Genomic DNA, 11,865 nt, shown 5'->3' on the forward strand with positions numbered 1-11,865 from the left:
AATTTCGTTTACAGTGACACGTGGGCCCCCAACTAACCAAGAAAGTGTAGAGCTACGAACCCTTACTTCCTATGATGCAACTTCGAGATTAATTCTCGTCTTAATCAACTATCAACAAACTGTCCTGAGCCTGAAAAATGGATAGGAAGAGGGGTGAGATTAAATAATCCCAGTGAGTAAACAATTACCATCAAAAGCATCTAAAGCTGAGTAGATGGAGGCAATATAAAAACGTTATATCTCAATAATGTTCATAACACAAAATTCGTTTCAATCTATACCAAATAATTTCTTTTCATCAAAATTTCCCCGACTTATGAAATTTTTTAAACTTGGCCCTGCCAATATCATTCTCGCGGGTACCTTCGTCAAGGTATCCCACTGAGACCGCCAAGGCTGTTCAATGACCCATACCCATAAAAATTCCAGTAGCATAATATGGCGAATAAAATGTAATCCAGTCTACCGAGACCAATCGAAAATTGTTCATATATTTCATGCCAACCCCAAAAATTTAGCCATCATGCTACCATAGTGTCATAAGCCCCAATTTCAATAACATATAAAATCAAAAATTTCAACACAGTCTCCATATACTCAATTTTTCCAAAACAATATTTGATTTCAAAACCAGTATAAATCTCATTTTTATTAAAAAAACATTTTAATTGGAAAACATAATATTTTATAATTTAAATTCACCATTCAATAAAAGCATCAAACAAGTATAATTACTCTAGATATTTAAGACGATAAATTGTCCACTCACAGTTCTAGGAGTCGATGTACTCCTAATCCCAGTCTTCAAGCACAATTTTGGTACTTTTACCAGTGTAATTTGCTCACCACCTATCCACAATGTACAATACATAATTCACCACATCAATGCTTGACCATTATAAAATCAATTCAGGCTCGGTATATATGCATGATATGACATGCAACTTATCCGACTACCGCTTAAATGCGGTGCTGACTTAATTCGGTCTATTACCCGATTAAATTACTAACGCGTCCAATTTAATCTCAAATTAATTTTTTTCAGTTTCTATACCTCAATTGCACCCAAATTGACTTAATGTCCCTCGGTGTGGTGCAAATTATCAGTCCTGATAGCAAATTACGAAAATACCCCTAATGGGTAAAAATTCATATTTTTGCTCCAAAAATTTCCATTATTTTTCTAGACTCATAATTCATCATTATTCATCATAATTCCTCAAATAAACATCAAGATCATCAGCCAATATTCCCCTAGAAAATTCAGCCAATAATGGTAATGGAGGAAAATAAATTCTTTTCTTGTTGTTTTGTTCCTAAATATGCTAAACTAACTTAAAACACTAACATAACTTAAAATCAAATTAATCTAACAAGTTTCTCTCTCCTAACCCATTTTTCCAGAATTGAATTCATCCTCAAATCACATGATTCAACCATGAAAAATGATGGGAAATGCATGGGAAAGGTAAAGCACAAGTCAAAATCAAGAAATTTTACCTTTGGTCACTTGTTTCCTTGAATTTTCACCAATTTTTCCTTGAATTTCTCCCCCTAGGTTTTTGTTTTTCTTTTCCCCTTTGTTTTCTTGCTATGGCCGGCCATAATGAAGAGAAAATGGTGGTGTGGGCTGATTTTTATACTTAAATAATATAATAATCTAAACTTGCCACATGTCACTACATTATTGGTCCATTTTTTTAATTCTTATCTTTCAAGCTTTAAATCTCCACCACACATTATTCCTTAAAACATCCATAACTTAGATAAAATTCTCAAACTTATCCAAAGTCTTGGTGAAGTAATTTTTGATATTTACACTTTTGCCCCCGTAAAAATCAAAAATTACATTTTTGCACCAAAAACTGAAAAATTACCCATAGACATATTTTTTATCCCTTATACTCATATCATTCCCCAATTTGTCAAATGTGATCTAAATTCTCTCAAAATCTCAAATTTTGTCCGCAGATGGAAAAATTACAATTTTACCCCTATGTAGTGAAAATTTCAATTTGACTCCGAATTGATCCTCGAACTCCTAATTACCATTTTGAGTCATCCCTGAACTGTGAAACTCTTAATTTCACCTTAAAATTCCTATTTGAACTAGTTCGAGGCTTAATCGACTTAATGATACCATTATGGGCAATATCGTCTTTTAACGATTTCTCGAACTTCCTAAATATACAAACATTCTATCGAGCATGTGAATGATATTATAATTATTTTACAAAGCAGGGTTTGACAACACTACCCCCCTTAAAATAAAATTTTGTCCTCAAAATTTCACTTATTAACTCAAAGAAAAGGCGGGGTATTATCTTTTATTCGATGTTGAACTTCTCCTGTTATCTCCTTTATAGGGAATCTTAATTCACTAAAAATCATTCTTTATTTTAGTTAATCACAATATCAACCCCACATATGTGTATATGCTTTATAATCCCATTTATGCATCCAAGATCTATCTTGATTTAATCATCGCATACGATGCAGTATCATAATTCCTCAGAGTCATCCCTTTGTCCTTAATCATCTTTCGTGCCTCTATATTGCTTTGTATCCTTCTTGTATTTCGACATCAATTTATTGCTTAAGATTTAAGTTCATTTGAACTTTGTATACCTCAAGTATTTTTGAGTTCTAATTTCCACAATATAGTAAGAAATTCTTACAACCATATTCCATATGAACTCATTTACTATATTATTCTTGAAACCTTTATTTACACGTCCATCACTTGGTATTTACATCCCCTATCACTATTTTACACCTTCGTCTAACTTTTCACTCACTTTCTCTAGATCGGACTCGTGCTTCATCTTCCGTTACAGCGAAAACTCTTGTTGAAGAACGAGTCAATGGCCTCAAAGGTGGTTGTGCTGGGGTGTTGCTACCCATTTCAGATCGTACAGTTACCCCCTGCCTCGGGTGTACTCCAGAGGAATCTCTCCTCTGCATATTCGTATGAGTTAGTGGGGATGGAGCAGCTACTGTAGCCCGTCCTAACTGTGGGCAGTCACTCCTAATGTGGCCCGGCTGGTCACAATGAAAGCATCTTATGCCCCAACACTCCCCAACATGATATCTCCCACATTTTGCGCATTTATTTAAACCTCCAAAACTCTTCTCGGAAGTACTACTCATCCCAGACCTGTTAAATCTCGGAGGTCTCTGCTGTAACTGTGAAAGTGGGGGTCGAGGAGATATCACCGGAACAGAAATAGTACTCTCAGAAGCAAATGTGTCCTTACCTCTTTTGGGCAGTTGACTAGAGGATACATTCGGGTTTCTCCTCTTTGCAAACTCAGCTCGCATTCTCCGATTTTCATTCGTGAGTTTTTCGGCCCTTAAAGCCATCTGTACAACTTCTTTATGAGGCTCCCGGCCTGTCACAGTCATCCTCTCTCTGATCTCGTTACGGAGCCCTTCTTCAAAATAACTAGCTTGATCTTGCTCAGACTTCACCAGGTCTGGCACATATGACATCAGCTCGTTAAAACGAGCCTCGTACTCTTCTATGGTTAAATTCCCTTGTTGTAAACTTAGGAATTCTCTCTTCTTCTCTTTTTGATGAAAGTAGGTGTAGTATTGACCGTCGAATTCTTGTAGGAAGTCTATCCAAGTCAACGAAGTAATGGAACGTGATTTTACCGAGCTCCACCATGTACGAGCCCTCTTCTCTAGTAATCTTGTGGCCACCATTAACTTCATATCATCATCCAATTTCATATCCACAAATGTCTCCGTTACCTGAGTAATCCAATCTTCAGCTGCAGTTGCATCCAAATCACCAACAAAAGAAGTGCAACCCAGCTGCCTAGCTTCCTTAAGCTTTTTGGAAATGGAGACATCTGGCACTGGTGGTGGAACAAGAGGTGGTGGTGGTGGCACTGGAGATACTGCTGGGGGAACAGTATGAGGGACTCGACTAGCTTGAGCTTGGCCCATAATGACATTAAGAAAAGCTGCTAATGCCTGGACTACCTCAGGAGACATGTCAGGAACACCAGGAGTAGCAGTAGGTGGTGGAGGAGGTGGAGGAATCTCAGTAGGCTCAACAGCAGGTGCTGCTCGAAAACTAGGTGCAGCAGACTCCCCTTCCACGGGATCTGGCTGACTAAGTCTAGCACGGCCTCTTCCCCTCCCTACTGACCTATAGAGAGGTGGACGCCCACGTCGAGGAGGCATGGTACTCTACAATAAGAAATGGAATAGACTTAGATGACTTTAAATTCTATATGCAACTAACTCGATATAACCTAACTTAACTTGACTTACTTAACTTAACTTAACTTGGGCCACGCAGTGTCAGTGTGGATTTCTTAAAACACCTTTAAAATCAAAAACTTTGAAATTCAAAGCTTTAAAATCAAAATCTTTGATCTTTAAACCATGCTCTGATACCAATCTAATTGTCACGACCCGGAACTCCCATCGGGCCCGTGACAACCGCCGCGACGTCCCGATAAGCACTCATTACCCCGAATGCCGATCGAAACCCCGCAAGGCTTAGCATCAACTTCCGCATCTCCCCGGTGAGCGATAGTTATTAAATCTCGCATTTCAAGAAATCATAAGTTGTTTCCAACTCAAAACAATAAAAATATTATTTTCTAGCTCACTGGGGCATTTTCGTCATTTTTTTTTTGAAATTTCGAAATCCGAAAAAATGTAATATGTAAGTGGAAACACATATTTCATGATTTAAATTAAATTTTGAAGTCTAAAACATTCGTTTAAAGTAAAATTATAGCTATTTGAATATAATAAAAACATTAAATAAAATATTCTATTTTCTTAAAACACAATATTTTCAAAGTCTTCCTAAAATAACTTTTGTAGCGTAAGAGTAAAATAAATTTATTCATATAGTAATAAAGATAATTAAAGTATGAAATTTCGTTTACAGTGACACGTGGGCCCCCAACTAACCAAGAAAGTGTAGAGCTACGAACCCTTACTTCCTATGATGCAACTTCGAGATTAATTCTCGTCTTAATCAACTATCAACAAACTGTCCTGAGCCTGAAAAATGGATAGGAAGAGGGGTGAGATTAAATAATCCCAGTGAGTAAACAATTACCATCAAAAGCATCTAAAGCTGAGTAGATGGAGGCAATATAAAAACGTTATATCTCAATAATGTTCATAACACAAAATTCGTTTCAATCTATACCAAATAATTTCTTTTCATCAAAATTTCCCCGACTTATGAAATTTTTTAAACTTGGCCCTGCCAATATCATTCTCGCGGGTACCTTCGTCAAGGTATCCCACTGAGACCGCCAAGGCTGTTCAATGACCCATACCCATAAAAATTCCAGTAGCATAATATGGCGAATAAAATGTAATCCAGTCTACCGAGACCAATCGAAAATTGTTCATATATTTCATGCCAACCCCAAAAATTTAGCCATCATGCTACCATAGTGTCATAAGCCCCAATTTCAATAACATATAAAATCAAAAATTTCAACACAGTCTCCATATACTCAATTTTTCCAAAACAATATTTGATTTCAAAACCAGTATAAATCTCATTTTTATTAAAAAAACATTTTAATTGGAAAACATAATATTTTATAATTTAAATTCACCATTCAATAAAAGCATCAAACAAGTATAATTACTCTAGATATTTAAGACGATAAATTGTCCACTCACAGTTCTAGGAGTCGATGTACTCCTAATCCCAGTCTTCAAGCACAATTTTGGTACTTTTACCAGTGTAATTTGCTCACCACCTATCCACAATGTACAATACATAATTCACCACATCAATGCTTGACCATTATAAAATCAATTCAGGCTCGGTATATATGCATGATATGACATGCAACTTATCCGACTACCGCTTAAATGCGGTGCTGACTTAATTCGGTCTATTACCCGATTAAATTACTAACGCGTCCAATTTAATCTCAAATTAATTTTTTTCAGTTTCTATACCTCAATTGCACCCAAATTGACTTAATGTCCCTCGGTGTGGTGCAAATTATCAGTCCTGATAGCAAATTACGAAAATACCCCTAATGGGTAAAAATTCATATTTTTGCTCCAAAAATTTCCATTATTTTTCTAGACTCATAATTCATCATTATTCATCATAATTCCTCAAATAAACATCAAGATCATCAGCCAATATTCCCCTAGAAAATTCAGCCAATAATGGTAATGGAGGAAAATAAATTCTTTTCTTGTTGTTTTGTTCCTAAATATGCTAAACTAACTTAAAACACTAACATAACTTAAAATCAAATTAATCTAACAAGTTTCTCTCTCCTAACCCATTTTTCCAGAATTGAATTCATCCTCAAATCACATGATTCAACCATGAAAAATGATGGGAAATGCATGGGAAAGGTAAAGCACAAGTCAAAATCAAGAAATTTTACCTTTGGTCACTTGTTTCCTTGAATTTTCACCAATTTTTCCTTGAATTTCTCCCCCTAGGTTTTTGTTTTTCTTTTCCCCTTTGTTTTCTTGCTATGGCCGGCCATAATGAAGAGAAAATGGTGGTGTGGGCTGATTTTTATACTTAAATAATATAATAATCTAAACTTGCCACATGTCACTACATTATTGGTCCATTTTTTAAATTCTTATCTTTCAAGCTTTAAATCTCCACCACACATTATTCCTTAAAACATCCATAACTTAGATAAAATTCTCAAACTTATCCAAAGTCTTGGTGAAGTAATTTTTGATATTTACACTTTTGCCCCCGTAAAAATCAAAAATTACATTTTTGCACCAAAAACTGAAAAATTACCCATAGACATATTTTTTATCCCTTATACTCATATCATTCCCCAATTTGTCAAATGTGATCTAAATTCTCTCAAAATCTCAAATTTTGTCCGCAGATGGAAAAATTACAATTTTACCCCTATGTAGTGAAAATTTCAATTTGACTCCGAATTGATCCTCGAACTCCTAATTACCATTTTGAGTCATCCCTGAACTGTGAAACTCTTAATTTCACCTTAAAATTCCTATTTGAACTAGTTCGAGGCTTAATCGACTTAATGATACCATTATGGGCAATATCGTCTTTTAACGATTTCTCGAACTTCCTAAATATACAAACATTCTATCGAGCATGTGAATGATATTATAATTATTTTACAAAGCAGGGTTTGACAACACTACCCCCCTTAAAATAAAATTTTGTCCTCAAAATTTCACTTATTAACTCAAAGAAAAGGCGGGGTATTATCTTTTATTCGATGTTGAACTTCTCCTGTTATCTCCTTTATAGGGAATCTTAATTCACTAAAAATCATTCTTTATTTTAGTTAATCACAATATCAACCCCACATATGTGTATATGCTTTATAATCCCATTTATGCATCCAAGATCTATCTTGATTTAATCATCGCATACGATGCAGTATCATAATTCCTCAGAGTCATCCCTTTGTCCTTAATCATCTTTCGTGCCTCTATATTGCTTTGTATCCTTCTTGTATTTCGACATCAATTTATTGCTTAAGATTTAAGTTCATTTGAACTTTGTATACCTCAAGTATTTTTGAGTTCTAATTTCCACAATATAGTAAGAAATTCTTACAACCATATTCCATATGAACTCATTTACTATATTATTCTTGAAACCTTTATTTACACGTCCATCACTTGGTATTTACATCCCCTATCACTATTTTACACCTTCGTCTAACTTTTCACTCACTTTCTCTAGATCGGACTCGTGCTTCATCTTCCGTTACAGCGAAAACTCTTGTTGAAGAACGAGTCAATGGCCTCAAAGGTGGTTGTGCTGGGGTGTTGCTACCCATTTCAGATCGTACAGTTACCCCCTGCCTCGGGTGTACTCCAGAGGAATCTCTCCTCTGCATATTCGTATGAGTTAGTGGGGATGGAGCAGCTACTGTAGCCCGTCCTAACTGTGGGCAGTCACTCCTAATGTGGCCCGGCTGGTCACAATGAAAGCATCTTATGCCCCAACACTCCCCAACATGATATCTCCCACATTTTGCGCATTTATTTAAACCTCCAAAACTCTTCTCGGAAGTACTACTCATCCCAGACCTGTTAAATCTCGGAGGTCTCTGCTGTAACTGTGAAAGTGGGGGTCGAGGAGATATCACCGGAACAGAAATAGTACTCTCAGAAGCAAATGTGTCCTTACCTCTTTTGGGCAGTTGACTAGAGGATACATTCGGGTTTCTCCTCTTTGCAAACTCAGCTCGCATTCTCCGATTTTCATTCGTGAGTTTTTCGGCCCTTAAAGCCATCTGTACAACTTCTTTATGAGGCTCCCGGCCTGTCACAGTCATCCTCTCTCTGATCTCGTTACGGAGCCCTTCTTCAAAATAACTAGCTTGATCTTGCTCAGACTTCACCAGGTCTGGCACATATGACATCAGCTCGTTAAAACGAGCCTCGTACTCTTCTATGGTTAAATTCCCTTGTTGTAAACTTAGGAATTCTCTCTTCTTCTCTTTTTGATGAAAGTAGGTGTAGTATTGACCGTCGAATTCTTGTAGGAAGTCTATCCAAGTCAACGAAGTAATGGAACGTGATTTTACCGAGCTCCACCATGTACGAGCCCTCTTCTCTAGTAATCTTGTGGCCACCATTAACTTCATATCATCATCCAATTTCATATCCACAAATGTCTCCGTTACCTGAGTAATCCAATCTTTAGCTGCAGTTGCATCCAAATCACCAACAAAAGAAGTGCAACCCAGCTGCCTAGCTTCCTTAAGCTTTTTGGAAATGGAGACATCTGGCACTGGTGGTGGAACAAGAGGTGGTGGTGGTGGCACTGGAGATACTGCTGGGGGAACAGTATGAGGGACTCGACTAGCTTGAGCTTGGCCCATAATGACATTAAGAAAAGCTGCTAATGCCTGGACTACCTCAGGAGACATGTCAGGAACACCAGGAGTAGCAGTAGGTGGTGGAGGAGGTGGAGGAATCTCAGTAGGCTCAACAGCAGGTGCTGCTCGAAAACTAGGTGCAGCAGACTCCCCTTCCACGGGATCTGGCTGACTAAGTCTAGCACGGCCTCTTCCCCTCCCTACTGACCTATAGAGAGGTGGACGCCCACGTCGAGGAGGCATGGTACTCTACAATAAGAAATGGAATAGACTTAGATGACTTTAAATTCTATATGCAACTAACTCGATATAACCTAACTTAACTTGACTTACTTAACTTAACTTAACTTGGGCCACGCAGTGTCAGTGTGGATTTCTTAAAACACCTTTAAAATCAAAAACTTTGAAATTCAAAGCTTTAAAATCAAAATCTTTGATCTTTAAACCATGCTCTGATACCAATCTAATTGTCACGACCCGGAACTCCCATCGGGCCCGTGACAACCGCCGCGACGTCCCGATAAGCACTCATTACCCCGAATGCCGATCGAAACCCCGCAAGGCTTAGCATCAACTTCCGCATCTCCCCGGTGAGCGATAGTTATTAAATCTCGCATTTCAAGAAATCATAAGTTGTTTCCAACTCAAAACAATAAAAATATTATTTTCTAGCTCACTGGGGCATTTTCGTCATTTTTTTTTTGAAATTTCGAAATCCGAAAAAATGTAATATGTAAGTGGAAACACATATTTCATGATTTAAATTAAATTTTGAAGTCTAAAACATTCGTTTAAAGTAAAATTATAGCTATTTGAATATAATAAAAACATTAAATAAAATATTCTATTTTCTTAAAACACAATATTTTCAAAGTCTTCCTAAAATAACTTTTGTAGCGTAAGAGTAAAATAAATTTATTCATATAGTAATAAAGATAATTAAAGTATGAAATTTCGTTTACAGTGACACGTGGGCCCCCAACTAACCAAGAAAGTGTAGAGCTACGAACCCTTACTTCCTATGATGCAACTTCGAGATTAATTCTCGTCTTAATCAACTATCAACAAACTGTCCTGAGCCTGAAAAATGGATAGGAAGAGGGGTGAGATTAAATAATCCCAGTGAGTAAACAATTACCATCAAAAGCATCTAAAGCTGAGTAGATGGAGGCAATATAAAAACGTTATATCTCAATAATGTTCATAACACAAAATTCGTTTCAATCTATACCAAATAATTTCTTTTCATCAAAATTTCCCCGACTTATGAAATTTTTTAAACTTGGCCCTGCCAATATCATTCTCGCGGGTACCTTCGTCAAGGTATCCCACTGAGACCGCCAAGGCTGTTCAATGACCCATACCCATAAAAATTCCAGTAGCATAATATGGCGAATAAAATGTAATCCAGTCTACCGAGACCAATCGAAAATTGTTCATATATTTCATGCCAACCCCAAAAATTTAGCCATCATGCTACCATAGTGTCATAAGCCCCAATTTCAATAACATATAAAATCAAAAATTTCAACACAGTCTCCATATACTCAATTTTTCCAAAACAATATTTGATTTCAAAACCAGTATAAATCTCATTTTTATTAAAAAAACATTTTAATTGGAAAACATAATATTTTATAATTTAAATTCACCATTCAATAAAAGCATCAAACAAGTATAATTACTCTAGATATTTAAGACGATAAATTGTCCACTCACAGTTCTAGGAGTCGATGTACTCCTAATCCCAGTCTTCAAGCACAATTTTGGTACTTTTACCAGTGTAATTTGCTCACCACCTATCCACAATGTACAATACATAATTCACCACATCAATGCTTGACCATTATAAAATCAATTCAGGCTCGGTATATATGCATGATATGACATGCAACTTATCCGACTACCGCTTAAATGCGGTGCTGACTTAATTCGGTCTATTACCCGATTAAATTACTAACGCGTCCAATTTAATCTCAAATTAATTTTTTTCAGTTTCTATACCTCAATTGCACCCAAATTGACTTAATGTCCCTCGGTGTGGTGCAAATTATCAGTCCTGATAGCAAATTACGAAAATACCCCTAATGGGTAAAAATTCATATTTTTGCTCCAAAAATTTCCATTATTTTTCTAGACTCATAATTCATCATTATTCATCATAATTCCTCAAATAAACATCAAGATCATCAGCCAATATTCCCCTAGAAAATTCAGCCAATAATGGTAATGGAGGAAAATAAATTCTTTTCTTGTTGTTTTGTTCCTAAATATGCTAAACTAACTTAAAACACTAACATAACTTAAAATCAAATTAATCTAACAAGTTTCTCTCTCCTAACCCATTTTTCCAGAATTGAATTCATCCTCAAATCACATGATTCAACCATGAAAAATGATGGGAAATGCATGGGAAAGGTAAAGCACAAGTCAAAATCAAGAAATTTTACCTTTGGTCACTTGTTTCCTTGAATTTTCACCAATTTTTCCTTGAATTTCTCCCCCTAGGTTTTTGTTTTTCTTTTCCCCTTTGTTTTCTTGCTATGGCCGGCCATAATGAAGAGAAAATGGTGGTGTGGGCTGATTTTTATACTTAAATAATATAATAATCTAAACTTGCCACATGTCACTACATTATTGGTCCATTTTTTAAATTCTTATCTTTCAAGCTTTAAATCTCCACCACACATTATTCCTTAAAACATCCATAACTTAGATAAAATTCTCAAACTTATCCAAAGTCTTGGTGAAGTAATTTTTGATATTTACACTTTTGCCCCCGTAAAAATCAAAAATTACATTTTTGCACCAAAAACTGAAAAATTACCCATAGACATATTTTTTATCCCTTATACTCATATCATTCCCCAATTTGTCAAATGTGATCTAAATTCTCTCAAAATCTCAAATTTTGTCCGCAGATGGAAAAATTACAATTTTACCCCTATGTAGTGAAAATTTCAATTTGACTCCGAATTGATCCTCGAACTCCTAATTACCATTTTGAGTCATC

This window comes from Theobroma cacao, chromosome 9 (genome assembly GCF_053813885.1).
Source record: "Theobroma cacao isolate CCN51 chromosome 9, ASM5381388v1, whole genome shotgun sequence".
In the NCBI taxonomy this organism is placed as follows: domain Eukaryota; kingdom Viridiplantae; phylum Streptophyta; class Magnoliopsida; order Malvales; family Malvaceae; genus Theobroma; species Theobroma cacao.